This window comes from Natator depressus, chromosome 1, assembly GCF_965152275.1.
Source record: "Natator depressus isolate rNatDep1 chromosome 1, rNatDep2.hap1, whole genome shotgun sequence".
NCBI lineage: Eukaryota > Metazoa > Chordata > Testudines > Cheloniidae > Natator > Natator depressus.
In genome coordinates this window covers 11,183,867-11,202,467 of record NC_134234.1, presented here as the reverse complement: position 1 = coordinate 11,202,467, position 18,601 = coordinate 11,183,867, and the positions used below count along the sequence as shown (strand labels likewise).

The following is an 18,601-nucleotide window of genomic DNA, read 5'->3' as shown; positions in this document are numbered from 1 at the left end:
ATGGAGCAATGTGTTGCTCCTACACAACGGTCAGGGTGTGCCCTGACTGTTTCCAGGTGGATGGACTAAACATGAACCCTTCATCCCCCCGTTTTTTGTTTAAATATACTCGGCCATCTCATGGTAGCCGTCAATTTGCTTTTGCAAGCAATTTAACTCCCAGACTGACAAGGACATAACTCGGGGAGCTTGCCAGGGCGAATCTCTACAAAGCCTTAGCAAAGAGGGAATACATTGTACACAGCAGCAGCAAAAAATAAGCCCAATGATCACAAACACAGCATAACTGAAAAGTTGTCGCAGCCATCCTAGAGATGGCAGCCAACCTGTAAGCCAATTCCAAAAGCCCTCAAACCCCACATCTTGACGTATGTGTGCCGTAAGATTGGCCAATTCGGCCAGTCTAGATTCTATGGAACGACTATTATCAGTTAAATTAAAACAACACATATGCCGAAACGTGGAACAGCCTAGGTGATGTTTTAAGAGCAGAAAATCAATGGCTGCTCTGTTATCCAAAATTGCATCCCTTAATTCGTGTTGCTCTGCATTAAGTAGGGCAATTGCCTTGGATGTTGTATTAATTGCCTTCGCTGCAAAGCACGCCAGGGCATTTAGGGTTCTGGCTGTATAAGTGGCAAGCCCGGGGACCCCAACAATGGAGGCCGCTAAAGCAGTATACTCAGCGCGACTAAAAAGCTTAACATCTGCAACACAATTATCTGAAAGGGGTACACTTCTTTTACTGTGCCTTTGGCTGGCAAAAGGCAATATAAGCGTCATTCTACTAAGACAGCAAAGGGTGCCATCACTTAAATTTGCAGGAATATAACTAAAGGTGCGTGAGCCGCAGGTAAAAAACCACCCTGATGGTAGGATGATATGGCCATAATTGTATGAAACATTTACAGCGCGGGAACAATTTAAAAGGGGTTGAGGAATTTGCCGACAGCCCAAGGGCACCTTTGTACTAGTGCAGTTAACCACACGCGCACAGGTGACATTGTTGGCCCCGGCCGGGTACGGTGTGTGGAGGGATATAGCCGTGTGAGGCAAGGTATAGTTGGCCGGGCCCCAATTAGCCATGCCAGAGTACTGGGAAGAGAGATTCGCATAAGCAGCGAGCATCGTCTCATTCCCTATTTCCTCAGGGTGATGACATACTGGTATAAGGCATGTACCTAACAATTCTCCGGCTGCTACAGAATCAGACAAACAAAAGTGGGTAACATTTGCTATTGAAGCCAATCTTTCCCATATGTTATGTCATTCGGGCCCGTAACGGGGGAAGCGCTCCCGAGCCAACCCCTACAGGAAATAGCAGGCACAAAAGGCATACAATCAGCACAGAATTAGCAGTGATTTGGGCGAGAATCGCCACAAACAAAGTCTCAGGAGTCTCTGGCTGTTGATTTGCTGCCAGTCTTCGTTGAGCCGCCGCGACCAATGCTTTTACTGCTCCCCATGTCACGGGCTGGCTTGGGACGCTACGCCTCTTCCGTTTCCGTCCCGCCGTTGTCGACCCGGGAGGCACCACGTTCTCCTCTAGGGTCAGCTGAAACTCCGGTATGGGGTTCGACAGCCCCTGGCGCCACGCCATGCTGTTTCAGTGCTGGTCGCACACACCGGGCTGGAACCCACAACGGTCCTGCAGGGAGAGACACAGCAGCATATCCCCGACCCCAAGTGATTAGAGGTACTGGGCCCAGCCACTGCGGATCGGGCAGCTGACGGTAAAAGACACGCGGTCTTTCCAGTACCTCAGATTTGTGAAAATGGCGATCCGCGGGGGTCTGCTGATCTGCGTTCAGTGTTAAATTATTTAAAGTAAACAAAAGGATATGCATTTGTTGTTGAATGTCTCCTAAGGTTCGGAGACGCAGCTCCCCTTGTTTTAATTGTTTATCAAGCAAGGTTTTGAGCGTGCGATTGGCACGTTCAACAATGGCTTGGCCCGTGGAATTATAAGGGATCCCGTGTTTAAGACGGACGTTCCATCGGGCGCAAAAAGTGGAGAGGGCTGTGGAGCAGTAAGCTGGGGCATTATCCGTTTTAATTTGGCTTGGGCGACCCATAACAGAAAAACAGGCTAGCAAATGGTGAATAACTTTAGCAGTGGCTTCCCCACGCTGTGGGGTTGCCCACAGAAATCCCGAATAAGTATCAACAGAAACATGTAAAAAGGAATAGGGGCGGAACTGTGGCACATGAGTGACATCCATTTGCCATAGCTGATTTGCTGCAGTACCTCTGGGGTTAACGGCATAAGAAAAAGTAGGAGCAGCAGCGGCACAGTGGGGGCAGGAACGAACAATGGAACGTGCATGATCAGCAGGAATGTGAAACTGCCGGGCCAAAACAGAGGCAGACTGATGGAAAAAGGCATGGCTTTCAATGGGGTCAGAAAAGAGGGAATTTACCTGACCACGTAACGCGCGATCAGCGCGTGCATTGCCCTCAGTGAGTGACCCAGGCAGAGGGGTATGACTGCGAATATGAGCAACAAAATAAGGGAAATTACGAGTGGAAATAAGATATTGCAAAGACAAAAATAGGCGAAGGAGGTCCGCATCGACCTGAGGGGTAATGAGGGCAAGGGGTAAATGATCAATCACTTGATAAACATAATGGGTGTCCACAATTAAATTAAAGGGACAATCAGCGAAAAGTTGAAAGGCTAAAATAACAGCAGCCAGTTCTGAACGCTGCGCGGAACGCTGAGGCAGTGTAAAACGAGAACGCCAACGAGGGGGGTCACCTGATTGATAGGTGACGACACCTCGATGTGGAGAGCCATCAGTAAAAAGAGTAACAGCAGAAACAATGGGTTGAGAGCGGCTAAGACGATGAACAATTAGAGGCACCTTTTGTGTAATTACCAACCGAGGATCTTTTGGGGGATTATAAGAAATTTCTCCCACATAATCACAAAGAGCAACCTGCCAAGCCAAAGAGGTGTGGCACAAGGAATCAAATTCACTACGGGACAAGGGGAACACAATATCAACTAAATCAGTGCCAGTAAGTTGCACTGCACGGTGGCGGGCTTTACGAACAAGATCAGACAGGGCATCTAGATATGGGTAAATATTCCGAGGAGGAGTGGAGGAGAGGTACAGCCACTCTATGATAGAGACGGCTGTATTCGTACGGGGTACAAACAGAGCCGCAGTGGGCGTATGAGGGGTGGCAAGAAGAATCAGCCGTAGGGGACGGACCTCAGGGGGTCTGTCCACAAACTGCTGACTTAATGCTGCATTAATTTGTCGAATGCAGGCAATGTGCTCTTTAGTGATGGCAATAACTGCACCCGGTGCTCGGGCTCCACGTAGGAGCTCGAACAACGGCTGCAGCATTGAGGTGGGGAGACGAAAATAGGGCCGAATCCAATTTAAATGACCCAAAATCTGTTGTAATTTAACAAGGGTTAGGGGTTGAGGTAGAGTTAGTGCCGGACGAACCGGAGCAGCATAGGTTTGTAAAACCTTATGGCCGAGGTAGTGGTAGGGATAAGAGCGTTGGATTTTTTCTGGTGCCACCAACAGGCCATTTTGGCCGAGGATTTGAGACAAAGATTCAATCTGTTGTTCCGTGACCTGGGGACCACTAAGCAAAATGTCATCCATATAATGGTAGACCTTTAGCGTAGGGTACCGGGCACGAAAAGGGGTGAGGGCCCGATCCACAAAAAGCTGACACAAGGTTGGACTATTTTGCATTCCCTGGGGTAAGACCTTCCACTGATACCTTTGAGAGGGTTGCTGATTATTATATTGTGGCACCGTGAACGCGAATTTTTCGCGATCTTGTGGGCAAAGGGGGATGGTGAAAAAACAATCTTTTAAATCTAACACACAGAGCTGATCGGTTTGAGGAATTAAATTTGGATTTGGTAATCCATATTGCAAGGGGCCCATAGGTTGGATGCATTTATTTATTTCCCTTAAGTCATGCAACAGCCGCCATGCACCAGATTTTTTCTTAATAACGAACACCGGGGTGTTCCAGGGACTAGTAGAGCTTTCCAAGCGCTGTGCCAGCAAATGCTGCTGCACAAGCGATTGAAGCGCTTTTAGCTTTTCTAGAGGGGAGGGGCCACTGGTCAATCCAGACGGGCTCTAAGGATTGCCATACCAAGGGCAATGCGGAGGGCAATGTGGGTGAGGGAGGATTTTGAGCCATTAGATATTAATATCGAGGGTGGTGTCCAGCTTTGCGAGTAAATCACGGCCCCAAATATTGAGGTGGACAGGGAGCACAAAAGGGCGGATAGTAGCAAGGGTACGGCCTCCCGGTGTAGAGACTGTGACCCAAGACAAACTCTGTCGCCCGGGTTTACTACCCCCGATCCCCCACAACTCTTTAGAAGGAACCGTAGGCCAACTAACCGGCCACTCTGGATCACGAATCACCGTAACGTCAGCTCCAGTGTCCACCAGCCCTGTGAAAGGAACATCATTTAAGAGAAGTGTTAACTGAGGTTTCGAGGGGCGGACTGACATTGTCAGAGCAACAAGTGGAGAGGACGTGCTGTGAGACGGCGAGTGAGACAACGTTGATCCAAAGCCGCCTCCGCCCCGAGTTCGATCCTCGGCAGCTGGCACCTGATAGGGGACTAAAATCAATTGTGCAATTGATCGTCCACGCGGGAGTGACTGTGGAAGATGAGTCCACACCTGAACCTTAATAATGCCGGTGTAATCGGCATCAATGACCCCGGGGATGACAAAAAAGCCCTGTTTCCCAGCATGAGAGCGAGGGAGAACGAGACCCACAAAGCCGGCAGGGAGAGGTCCCGTCACCTGGGTAGGTATGGCGCAGACCTCCCCTGGCAGCCGAAAATCAGTGTCCTCCTGCATGATTAAATCAAGCCCTGCACTTCCAGCAGTCGCCGCCCTCATAGAGTCTATGGATTTTAAGGCAGAGGAACGGTTGTCTGAGTGGGAAACACCCCCGTTTGGCCCTGGGTTCGGGGGGGACCCGCCGCGCGGTTTCCCGGCCCGCTACGACACTGATTAGCCCAGTGATAGCCCTTTTGACACTTGGGGCACTTTTTTGAGGGTCGGGCGGGTGCCTTTGATGAGTGGCACTCCCGCTGGAAGTGACCCTCCTTGCCACAGCGGTAACAACGCTTCCCCTCTTTTCCGGTTCTTTTTAGGGCGGCAGCCAGAACTCCAGCTTTATGGGCTTGTGTGCCGATGTTTTGGCACGCCCGTAGCATGTCTGAGAGCTCTAAAATGCCAGAGGCTTGCGCCGTCTGGAGAGCGCGGCGGCAATCCTCATTTGCATTTTCAACTGCCATTTTTAACAGGATTTCCTGAGCTGCCGCAGCGTTATCCACCTGTCGGAGGATAGCCTCCTGCAATCTGTTGGTAAAATCCAGAAAGGACTCTGATGCACCCTGACGGATACTAACAAAGCTTTTAGTAGGCTTGCCTGAATCCGGGACCTTCCGGAAAGCATGCTGGGCGCAGGTGGAAATAAGGGGGAAGAGGGCCTGAGGGAGTTGAGTTTGCATCTCAACGGTAGCAAACGGTCCCTCCCCTGCCAAGTGCTCAAAAATAATACCTTCCGCTCTATGAATCTGGGCCTGGCGTTCCGCCTCCTGCCGATACTCACTAATCCAAATAACATATTGACTGGGTGACAGCATCATGCGCAACAGCGCCTTCCAATCTTCAGGGATCAGGGAGTATCCACTACCTAGCCCTTCAATGAGACCACGCACAAACGTGCTAGTCAGACCGAACTCGCGAATTGCTTTCTTTACCTCTCTAATCACCGAGTAAGGCAAACTGACCCAGGTTCCAACCGGGTTGCCCTGGCCATCGTTCTGCCAGGTCACCGGACAAACCGAGACCAGCTCAGCCAGCTCCTCTGCTGTAAGATCTGAGCGAGCCTTCGCTGCGTGAACCATTTGTTGCACCAGCGAAAGCCTCTGAGCAGATGCAGACGACCCCCTGGGGGGCCCCGAAGCATGGGGTTTCAGGGGGGGATGGTAATCACAGACCGGCTCTGGTGGGGAAGGTAAGGGAGGCGGTGGTAATAAAGGCACTGGGGGCGAAGCAGGGAGAGGGATGGCTGCAGGAGCCGACGGCGGTGGCGAAATCGGCAGCCCCTCTGTTGGTGCGGGAGAGGGTTCTTCCGAAGCGACACACTGTGTTGCATCGGTTGAAAGGGGGATGGCTGCAGGAGCCGACGGGCGTGGCGAGATCACCAGCCTCGCGAGGGAGGGCCTGTCCGAGGCGACACGCTGTATCGCATCGCGGCAGAGGTGCCAGGCATGTAAAGCCTGCACGGGCGCCCGAGGCTCTTCATGCAATGTCTGGCCCAACCGCTCCCAGTCCGCTAGCTTAAGGGTTCCGGCTTCAGGGTACCACGGGCACTGGGCACTCACCTCCTGTAGCAGGAGAGTGAGTTCTCGAGCGGGGCAGTCATGCTGAGCCTTACGCAGCAGATACTGTAGCTCATTGCGGTGTTGCACTTGCAAAGCAGAGAGGGAGCTTCCCATACTTACCACAATGAAAAATACTCACCGGGATCCGCGAAGCGGATGAGTGACGCGTCTGAAACCCTTGCCGGGCGAGGTGAGTGCTGAGTGCCCCACGTTTGGGCGCCAGTTGTGGCGGTTCAATGATGAGACAGAACACAGGTTTATCCAAGCAAGCAAGCTGGTTAGCTGAAAAGGGCTGCCCCCTGTCAGCTTTCCACCTTCCCTTTTATTATATTTCTCCCCCCTGCGCATTACCTACTTCCACTGCGAAAAGACACAACAAAGGAATGCATGACTTTGATTAATATTCTTATTTTCCAGCCTCTATCTACTACAATCCTAATTCTCAGGCCTTGAGGCCAGGCCAAGGAAGCTTCCCACGATTACTGTCCTTTAATTAACTTCCCAGGGTTCATATCTGGTCCTCGTCCTTGGATGGAGCAATGTGTTGCTCCTACACAACGGTCAGGGTGTGCCCTGACTGTTTCCAGGTGGATGGACTAAACATGAACCCTTCAGTTTTTGGAGGGGGGTGTGTGTGTGTGGGGGGGTGAGAAAACCTGGATTAGTGCTGGAAATGACCCACCTTGATTATCATGCGCATTATAAAGAGAGGTTTCAAAGAGGGATGGGCTATTACCAGCAGGAGAGTGAGTTTGTATGTGTGTCTGGGGGGGGGGGGGAAGGGTGAGAGAACCTGGATTTGTGCTGGAAATGGCCCTCCTTGATGATCACTTTAGATAAGCTGTTATGAGCAGGACAGTGGGGTGGGAGGAAGTTTTGTTTCATGGTCTCTGTGTGTATATAATGTCTTCTGCAGTTTCCACAATATGCTATGCATCCGATGAAGTGAGCTGTAGCTCACGAAAGCTCATGCTCAAATAAACTGGTTAGTCTCTAAGGTGCCACAAGTACTCCTTTTCTTTTTTCTTTTTACGAATACAGACTAACACGGCTGTTACTCTGAAACAACATTTAAAGTTTCCTGCCTGAATAATTGTTTTGGTCCCCCTCGTGTTGGGTCTTTGTCATGCATTGCGTCTTGCCGTTTGAGCCTCGGCAGACTGAGAGGTGGGACTGAGCATCAGAGGTGAACTGCAAGGTTAAAAATGCAATCCCTGGTGATTGATGAAAACTTACATTCAAATGCAAATTACAAAAGCAGGAGGAGAGAGGGCAATTTCCAGCCAGAAATTGACAGAACAAGTTACTTAAATGGGAAATAAAGAAACACCACAGCTAACAAGTTTCCCTAGAAGGGTGATTGCACAGTGAAATGCTTGCTGGACTTCTGCTGCCACTGTATCCACAGCCAGAATCCAGACAGTGCGGAACGACTTAACTTTGAATTGTTTGGACCAGATTCACTGCTGCTTTATACAGGCTGCAACTCTGGTCCCCCCCCCCCACTTCCCCCACCATTTTTTTTTTTATGGATCCCTGTCATGCTGATGCTACCCATCGATCCAGGTATTATATTCTGAGTATATCTGTATCATGTTCATCACTGAGGTGCTATTTGAATCCCACAGGGGATGGAAGGCAAGGACTTGGCATGGAGGACAGACAGCCAGCCTCGCGTGGCAGCCGGAAATGACTTGCTGCAAGGCCGCCTTGCACAAGCATTTAAGCACATGTGTAAGCCCATCCCCTATCCAGTGACCCATTGGGGTGTGATGGGGCTGGGAAGGGAAGATTATTCATGGTGTTAAGGAGCAATGGAGCCTTTTAGAATTTTCTATGGAATGCCTATGTAAGAATAAAGTAGAAGTGGTGCCTGGAATTTGGTACAGTCATTTATAATAAATGACAATAAAATAAACACCAGTATATACAGCACCGAGTAGGAGAGCTGTTCCTGCTTAGGATGATGGTTCACGTTTAGTTTCCTTGCATAATTTGTTTGCCTTATGGCAGTGCTTCCAGAAAAGGAAGAGAAGCCAGGACCCTGGCTCAGCACAGAGGACTGCGGGCTGTTGGCATGGTCTGAAGCCCTGACATGACCATGTAAATCCCAGGTGGTATTTGGAAACTAAAGCTTTAGGGGAGACTTTTTTTCAAATACACAAACAGGAGTCAGCTGTATTGCCAGCCCCAAGTGTTCAAACACCTTGAACTGGGCCCCCGAAATAATGAGATTGGCTTAATATGTTTTATAAAACAATACATTTTGGTTCTCTATGTGCTTTCTGGCTTTTGTACCTTTCTATGGATCATCTTTTAAGCTTTCCTGTTACCAGGAGGCTAGAATTTTTTTTTTAAGTGTTAGCTGAGATTCTTGTAAACTTCTCTGGCACTGTAACAGACTAACCCTAGTCCTCTGAGGTACTCTGATCTATCTCACTACCTAGTCGAGCCTGCCTTTGTGTTCGATGGTCCCTTACACCAAAAATCACAATATTCAGGTTACTCCCAGTCCCAAAGGACCAGTCACTTACCCCAGGTCAATTTCACTTTAGATCTGACATCAAAGGCACGCTTGTGGCCAATCCTATAATAAATTATCTAAAGATTTATTAACTAGGAAAAGGCAACATGAGGGTTTTTTTTACGAGGTTAAAGCAGGTAAACATACACACATGAATAAATTAGTCTTGTATTTTGAAAGGTAATATAAGCATCTATAATATGCAAACTGTATATGTCCCTTAGGACTAACCCATGTTAACCACTGGGGATCTTTTATTTATGCTTAGTAATCCTTGTCCTAAGGAGTCCAAGCAGCATAAAGAGAGTTTCCCCTTGTCAGGGATTTTTATTGCATTCCCCTTCTCTGAGCTGCCAGTTCAACTGATGGAAGGAATTCATTTGCAGATCTCCTCTTTAGTGGTGAGTAGGGAAAGCAATCCGTCTTTTTGTTCTCTGTTCCACAGTAGTTTGTCTGGTGTTGATAGGCCTTCTTTGTTGGGCAGGAGCTAGTCTTCAACAGAAGGTGCTACCATTTCTCACCAGTTACTGTGTTTCTTCTGTCTGATGACTTAGTTACAGAAGATTACAGTGCAAACACTTACATATATTGTTATGTGGGACACAGAGATAAGTGAGATCAATGCAGGCAGCAACTTACAAGCATTTCAGAAGGTCTAAACACATTCTTCGAATTCTAATACCGATTTTAACAATACTAAAGGTGTCCATCTCCCAGTGACAGTCTTTTGGCCTGATTTTCCTCTTACTTTAAAATGGTTTTACAGCACTCATGATAGGATTACTGGCCTGGGGGATGGGGGGTAGCAGTAGATATGATATAGCTTGATGTTTAGTGGGGCTTTTGATATGGTCCCACATGACATTCTCATAAGCAAACTAGGGAAATGTAGTCGAGATGAAATTACTATAAGATGGGTGCACCAACTGGTTGAAAGACCGTACTCAGACTAGTTATCAATGGTTTGCTCTCAAACTGTGGGGGATGTATCTAGTGGAGTCCCGCAGGGGTCATTCCTGGGTCTGGTACTAGTCAGTATTTTCATTAATGACTTGTAGTGGAGGGAATGCTTATAAAATTTGCAGAGGACACTAAACTGGCAGGGGTTGCAAGCACTTTGGAGAACAGGATTAGAGTTAAAAACGACTGACAAATTGGAGAATTGGTCTGAAATCAACAAGATGAAATTCAGTAAAGACACGTCCCGGTACTTCACTTAGGAAGGAAAAATCAAATGCATAGCTACAAAATGCATTTAATTAGGTTGTATTAAAGCAGAAGAGGATCTGGGGGCTATGGTGGATCACAGAGTGAATGAATAAACAATGTAGTGCAGCCGCAAAAAAGCTAATATGATTCTGGGGTTGTGTTAACAGGAGCGTCATATCTAAAACACAGGAAGTAAGTGTCCCTTTCTACTCAGCACTGGTGAGACTCCAGCTGGAGTATTGTGTCCAATTTTGGGCATCACACTCAGGAAAGATATGGGGAAACTAGAAAGAGTCTGAAGGAAAGCAAAAACAATGATAAAAGGTTTAGAAAACCAGCCCTATGAGGAAAGGTGCATATTTAGTTTTGAGAAAAGAAGACTGAGGGTGGACATGACAGGTCTTCAGCTCTTAAGGGCTGTTGTGAAGAGGGCAGGGATCAATTGTTCTCCATGCCCACTGAAGGGAGGACAAGAAGTAATGGGCTTAATCTGCAGCAAGGGAGACCGAGGGCAGATATTAGGGAAAACTTTCTAACTCTAAGGGGAGTTAAGCTCTGCAGTGGGCTTCCAAAGGGGGTTATGGAATCCCCGTCACTGGAGGCTTTTAATAGGTTGGACAAACACCTGCCAGGGATGGTCTAGGTTTACCTGGTCCTGCCTCAGCTCAGGGGCTGGACTTGCCCTCTCGAGGTCCCTTCCAGCCTGACATTTTTATGATTCTATGTATCTCCGCTGACATCAGTGGAGTTACTCCTGACTTACACCAGGGTGAGATCTGAACAAAGGCCTCCAAGTACAGTTAGTTCAGCTTGGGCTACTACTGACAGGGACCAACTTGTTGGTAAAGAGGACTTTGCTTGGGACCTTGACCTTCTCCGTGCTCCAAAACTGCACCTTTCCTCAGGGTTTTATGTTGCTTCCATTACCATTTAACAGAACCACTTGTACAGTTCAGTGGATCTGCTCTAGGCTAGAAACCTTCCAGGTTTGCTTTGTGTGCACACAAATATCTGCCTTAAACCCTTTCAGCTGCAATGATCCCAGGGTATCTGCTCTACAGTCAGGGGTGAAAGTAACTTAACAAACGTGCTAGAATGCAGGGAGGCCAGGGTCCTGGGCAAGGGGGGGAGGGCACTCTGGGCCTCTGGAAGGAGCGGGGCCTCGGGCAGAAGGGGCTGGGGTTGGGGCCAGAGTCCCCCAGTCAGCCCTTCAGTGCTGCCTGGCCCATGCCGCCCGGGGCTCCGGCCACGGTCTGAAGTTCCCGGCACTGTTAAATCACCGGGCCCTGGGGCAGCTGCCCCTTTTGCCCCCTTTCTCCCCCGAGTCAGCGGCCCTGCCTGTATGGTCGGCTTTTCTTACTGGTACACCGGACTGGCTTACTTTCATCTCTGCCTACAGCTCTTGGTTCAGTTCCCAGAAGCAGTGCATTCAGAAAGATTTTGCAAGGTCTGACCTTTATTTTTAACTGTATCACGTACAAGGAAATTTAGCACAAACTGTTAACCCCATGGGGTTATGGAAGGGAATTATTGGGTTTCTGGTGTTCCATTGTCCGCAAAGGGCCACTAGTTTGGGTTGGTACATCAGACATGTGAAAGGTGGATGGAGGGTCCCAGCAATGTTTGTTTTTTTGTTTTTTTTGAATTTAGCTTTTCCATCTCTCAATTCTTATCTATAGCAACAGCAGATGTACAATGTAAATTCAGGGCCTTCTCCTTTCTCAGTTCCTTAAATCCTTTTAACTTGAGGTTTGTACTCCTGTAGCTCAGAGATTGGATGCAATTTGTGAGTAAACAGCCTGTGAAATGTATTTGCCTGCTGTTGACTGCCCAAGAGTCTGCCTTTAATTCACATGTTTAGCAAACCCACAGTATTCTCTTCTTCCCCCTCCCTCCCATTTCCATTGCTGCAGGTCACTAGCCTGGAGCAATGCTCAGTTTCAATTACAAAACAGAAGGGAGCAGGGCAGATTACAAATCAGAGGTGAATTGTGCAGCTGGGGCACTTCCTCCGATGGCAGTTACAAACTATTCAGGGTTATCAACCAAATCTGAGTCAATAATGCATTCAGCCACCTTGACTCCTGCTGTCCCTACATCACTGAAACGAATAGTTCATACACGCCTCTTGAGGAGCAGGAGATCAGAACTGGCTACCAACTGGAGTAATACTGAACATATCCGATGGCAACTTGCTTTCACTGCTGTCTAGAGGGTAGGGAACTGGACTGCAAGTCGAGAGACCTAGTTCTATGCCAGGTTTCAGAGTAGCAGCTGTGTTAGTCTGTATTCACAAAAAGAAAAGGAGGACTTGTGGCACCTTAAAGACTAACCAATTTATTTGAGCATAAGCTTTTGTGAGCTACAGCTCACTTCATCCGATGCAGTGAGCTGTAGCTTATGCTCAGATAAATTGGTTAGTCTCTAAGGTGCCACAAGTCCTCCTTTTCTTTTTTGCTAGTTCTGTGCCTAACTCTGCCACTGGCCTGCTGCATGACCTAAGGGCCTAGGGTTACCATATGTCCAGGTTTTCCCGGTCATAGCCTCTCCTTTTTCGAGCCTTCTGTCACTGTCCGGGGGTGGGGGGGATTTTAAAAACAACAGGAAAGGTCTAGGGTTTGCAGAGCAGACAAGCTGCAGCTCAGAAAGAGCTCCCATTGGTCTATTTCCCAATTGGTCCATCTCCTGCAAGCCACAGCTACTGGATCGCGCCTATCCAGGCACCTGGCTCCCAGCTCTGAGCAGGGGGTCCCACAGGGGGCTGATGGCTGTCACTGCATCCTGGGCTTGTGCTACATCCACTGTGACAGGGAGTGACACCCCCCTTCACCTCCAGTGAGTTCTAGCACCCCCAACTGTACCCCTCCTCCAATTCCCCCTCCCCCTCCCCAGCACCACTTCTCTCTGGCAGTGTCCTCTTTCTGGGAACCTGAAATATGGTAACTCTGCATAGGACAAGCCATTTCCTCCCTCTGTGCCTCTGTTTACCCATCTGTAAAATGGGGATAATGATACTTAACTCCATTGTAGAGCACGGAGATCTCCTGATGTAAAGCATTTTGAGATCTGGATGAAAAGCACTATGTAAAAGGTACATCTTATTGATGAAACTATTAGAGAGACAAGGTGGGTGAGAGACCTTTTATTGGACCAAAGATTACTTCACCCACCTTGTCTTTTTAATATCCTGGGACTGACACTGGTGCAACACTGCATGATGAAACTATTGATAGACAAAGTAAAACTACTTCAATTTGTAAGCTCTTTGGGGCATGAGCTGTTTGTACAATGAGGCACTGCCATACTCCAAAGAATAAATATATACGAAACAGCAGTAGAGGAAGTGAGAGCTAAGGAAGGCTGTGAAACAGGTTTTATTTAAGGTTAGTCTAGACTCATGTCTGTCAGGGATACTAATGGGAATAATGAAATCAGAGCATGACTGTAATTGGCACTGGAGTTGGTAAACTCCGCAGACACACAAGGACTGATGGGGCCAAGGGGTAACACAAGGTTCTTCTCCCCATTCTGCTTTAATTGCTCCTGATACTATTCCTGTATTTCATACCTGCTGTTAAACACTAAGACAGCAGTAGGACTTACGTGTGTTGGGTGAGTGAAACAGGTGAGTTTCACACCTCGTGAAGTTATTCTATTTTATGAAAGGTTCCACTGTATATCTCATTTCCCCCTCCAGAAACTTCCTGGTCACTCCTCCTCCCCCGTAAAACAAATGGACAACATTCAGTGCTGGTAAATGCAAAGCAATGCACTTTGGAAAACATAATCCCAACTATACATATAAAATGATGGGATCTAAATTAGCCTGTACCGCTCACGAAAGAGATCTTGGAGTCATTGTGGATAGTTCTCTGAAAACATCCACGCAATGCACAGCAGCAGTCAAAAAAGCTAACAGAATGTTGGGAATCATTAAGAAAGGGATAGGTAATAAGACAGAGTCATAGTCTCTCTAAATCCATGGTACGCCCACATCTTGAATACTGCATGCAGATGTGGTCACCCCATCTCAAAAAAGATATATCGGAATTGGAAAAGGTTCAGAAAAGTGCAACCAAAATGATTAGGGGTATGGAACGGCTTCCATATGAAGAGATTAAAAAGACTGGGACTTTTCAGCTTGGAAAAGAGATGACTAAGGGGGGATATGATTGAGGTCGATAAAATCATGACTGGTGTGGAGAAATTAAATAAGGAAGTGTTTACTCCTTCTCATAACACAAGAACTAGGGGTCACCAAATGAAATTAATAGGCAGGTTTAAAACAAACAAAAGGCAGTATTTTTTCCACACAATGCACAGTCAACCTGTGGAACTCCTTGCTGGAGGTTAAGACCAAGACTATAACAGGGTTCAAAAAGGAACTAGATAAATTCATGGAGGATCATTCCATCAATGGCTATTAGCTGGGATGGGAAGGGATGGTGTCCCTAGCCTCTGTTTGCCAGAAGTTGGGAATGGGTGAGAGAGGATGAATCACTTGATGATTCCCTGCTCTGTTCATTCCCTCTGGTCACTGTCGGAAAACAGGAAACTGGGCTAGATGGACCTTTGATCGGACCTAGTGTGGCTGTTCTTATGTTCTTAACATCTGTGTTCATAGCTGTCAATAGCAGCTTTAGTCTGTGTGCTGGTACTTGAGTGGGTAGCTTGTAACAATGCTAGTTTGCAATTTCACCAGTAGATCTCAGTATTGCTTATTTCACTGTCTCAATCCTGGCACACCTTGTCTGTTGAAGTTCAGGGCCCCCAATGAACAGAGTAAATAGATCTGCCTGCTGCTTACAAAACCGATTCATGTCTGTCTAGATTACTAGAATGATACCCGCATGTGATTGTTCATTTAATCTTTCTATTTTCTCAACTGTTGAATGTAAATAAAAACCCAGTCTTCTCTGCTGATCTTTTCTTATGCCCCACCCCAGGAACTATTAAACCCATTGTCACACACATGCAGGGCCCAGTTCTACTGGTACGCTGTTATACATCTGAAGTAGTTCTACTGGAAATCAGTAGAGTTACGCCACAATGGTGGAGATCAGAATTGAACACCCTATTGAATGCAGCTTAATTCCTAGACACCAACTTCATGAGAAATTGATGATGGTGCAGCTTGTACATTCTTCTCCCTGCTGAATTTCACTTGGTCTTCCTCCCTCCCCAGTGCCACTAACTTGTCTTGAAAACAGGTAACTTCGTCTTTACTGGAGTATGTTGTGTATGTTCAGGATCTTCCTTCTCCTCTCGCCTTCCAGAGATCATTTAGTTTTTCTTTTTCTCCCGTAGTGGCTGATGCTTCCAGACTTTTTGGGCCAAATCAACAGGCCTAAGAAGTAGACAAGTCCAGTGTTGGCCATCCAAATAGTGCTTTGTCATGCTCTATTTCTGGGTGCTTAACAAGCCCAGTGTGTTTCTAAAACAGCACAAGGGGGAACTCTTCAGAAGCCATTTAAAATTATTGGTAAACCCTGCAGGAAATCCTCATTAGCTGATGTAATACCAGCAGTCTCTGTTTGTTGGAACCTTACGTGACAGGACTGTGAAAACACTTCCTGGATTGCTCACATCAGTGTTCTCACACTCTTTTGGAGTCCTCCATTTACTATACTTGGAAGGGGAAAAAAATTGTTACTGTGGTCAGCATGTTTGCAGCAGCAAACAAGGTGGTTAGTGAAGGGGCCTGTTCAGAATAGAAAAAAGGCAGGAGAACACCAGGGGAATCATCGCAGACAATGAATGGAAAGGTGGAATCACAGAGGTTGGAAGAATGGAAACAAATCATTGGAAGGGGATCCTTTGAGGCAAAGAATAAAAGTGACTTATTGTAGAGGATGTGGCGGTAATAAATCCATATTCTAGGCACTAGGATTATCAGCAGGAATAGAGTCCAATGCCTTTTAGTTCAAAAAACCACTGACCTCTACCATTTTAGCTGCAGAACAGGGAAACCTCCATGAGCGGTTAGTCACAGGAGGACTTATACCACTGTGCTGGCCAGCCAGTAGAGGGCAATGTACGTACATGTAAAGGGGCTATGCTGGGGCTCGACCCTGTCCGGGGCGGCGGGGAACCACACCGGCTCGCTACACACAGTTAACTTTGGGGAATTTGTCCAGCCACCGGAGTCTCCCTCAGCAGCCCTTGCAGTAACTGGACGGGGGCCCGGGCCCGGGCCCTGGGTCAGGGCAGGGCACCAAATAGTCAGGGGCTGAGCAACACAGCATGTGTGAGTTAGCCCAGGCCTCCAAGGACCTGGAAAAGGGGGAGATGGGCACCCAAGAGTTGGGTGGCAGGGGGGACGCAGGCCCTCCCACTCCACTGCATCCCAGCCCAGGGCCCTAGCAGCGGCAAACGACCCACTGCTGGGTCAGTGGGGATCCTGACCGCAACACACTGACATGGGCTCTGGCAGAGTTACAGCCGGGCTAGGGTCAGCTGCCCCCGCGCTACTTCCTGACTCCCTTCCTTCTGGTACCTGGGTCCTGGAGGTGCTCTCTGGGGTTCCAGCACCCTGGGCTCCTCGGGGCAGCGGACAAGCGGCAGGGCCGGCCACTCCCCTGGAGAGCGGGCGCGGGGCAGGGGCCATGGGGTTTTTCCGGTCGTGGGCTAGGCTGGCTATGTCTGGCCTCCCCAGCGGCTAGTCCTCTAGTGAGCTCTGAGGGCCCGCCTTTATACTTCTGGGTCACCGCCTGTCCCTCTGAGGGGCGGGCTCAGAGCTTCCTGGCTCCGCCCAATCTGGTGTCTGGAGGGGCTCGACCCTCTCCGGGGCAGCGGGGAGCCCCACCGCCTCGCTACAGTACAACATACACACTTTATGCCTGATCCTTTAGATACTTACTGAGCGGCATAGTACTTAATCCTATGAGGACTAACCTCACTGGGGCCACTCATAGAAGCTTGAAGTTAATCCCAGTGCAGACAGCTGACGCAGATCCTATGCACCAGTTAACTCTCACCTGAGCCCTTTGGGATGGGGTGAATTTCACCCAGCGGTGGATACTGTAAACAGTAGCAGTTGCAGGATCTAGCCAGCATGTTGCAGTATGAGCAGGTGTCTGACACCACCTGAAACTGATAGAGGTGCCTTGTAGACCTGCAAAGAGTGTGGGGTGGCCTTGGAAAACTGCGTTTCCAGTACAAAAGGAAGCAAGAAACCTTTGTCGATTCTGCCCTCCTTAGGGGACCTCCACTGTAACACTCAATATCTGCAGGCAGAGAAAACAGCTCCTCAAATCTTCCCATCCCAACTCTTGAGGGGTGGGGAAGAGAAAAAGTTTGGTCTCCTTTAACAAAGAGCAGCAGGATGTTCAGAGTGGTATTCTCCCTATGCCCTGGTTTGATAGGTTTCATTCATCCAGGGGCACCATTTCAGATTTTGGTAGGGGGTGGGTAACTATAACCAGGATTCCAGAGGCAACTGGGCACCTGAAAACTCTCTTGGTTTTTTGCTGATAACTTAGATACAGTGCTGCTGTCAGATAATAATTTTTAATTCCTGTATAAAGAGAGAAAATTAAATAAATATTTGACCCACTCAGCTCTAATACTAACATGTTCTGACATCTTGTGTCAATTCACTTAAGGGACACTGGTTAGGCTTAAAAATTTAATGTATATTCTTATTTTGTTACTAACTCTTGAATACAACAATTGAAACAATTCTAGAAAAGTCTAGATTACTTTATATTACTTTTCTGCAGTTCACCAAGCTTGAATAAAACATTTAAATTTTGGAAACATCTTACTAGGGCAAGGCCCCGTGAGTTTATACTGCACCTGCCTGGGGCTGTAGGGGTGTTACCCCACTACAAATAATGGACTAGAAACTGACTTTAAACAGGAGTGCAACTGTCACTTTCAAGTCACTTTCACAGTATTGCCAACCCCAAATGTTCAAAAATCATGAATCAGGCTCACCAAAAATCATGAGATTGGCTTTAAAATAATGAGATTATGTAAAAATAATAGATTTGGTGTGGGGTTTTTTTTGTTAAATTTACATTCTGCTTTTTGAGCCTTTAAGGTGCACTGGGGTCACATTTTGAAGTTTTCTCCACAGCCACAAGGGCTAGAAACTTCATTTTTCTTTAAGAATGAAGGCTGAAATCATCACTTATCACTTGACTCCAGGAGCTGGAGCTTTAAAGAAAACAATAATTATCAGGGCTACTCAGGGAGACCAGGGTTTTAAAAAGCCTGCTCCTAAGTGACCAGAGGAGCTAGCAAACAGAGTGGTTAACGGGAGTTTTGCAAGAGAGTTCTCCAGGTGAAGGAGCGATTATGTGACCCTTAGGGTAAGTTTGTCTGTAGTGTGTGTGTATCTGTGTTTGTGGCAGCAGCAGAGTTGGGACCCATGGTGGTCAAGAGGTCAGCCGCAGGGGCAGGGTCCTCCATTTCGGTGAGGAGCAGGAGGAAGCACTAATATGGGAGTAGGGAAAGGGGCAGCCACT

At 47.8% G+C, this 18,601-nt stretch overlaps 1 long non-coding RNA gene across 2 annotated transcripts; it reads right to left on the bottom strand.

The window, feature by feature from the left end:
* Window positions 1-1,279: 1,279 nt before the first annotated feature.
* Window positions 1,280-6,675, bottom strand: LOC141988704 (uncharacterized). Of its 2 annotated transcripts, none has more exons than XR_012639812.1 (3): window positions 6,537-6,675; window positions 4,389-4,441; window positions 1,280-1,648 (listed from the first exon to the last, which is right to left on the bottom strand). It is a non-coding gene; the product is annotated as an uncharacterized LOC141988704 (long non-coding RNA). The 2 variants fall into 2 exon arrangements; XR_012639814.1 differs by lacking the exon at window positions 6,537-6,675 and adding an exon at window positions 2,421-2,487 and having other exon boundaries at window positions 4,389-4,823.
* Window positions 6,676-18,601: the final 11,926 nt, after the last annotated feature.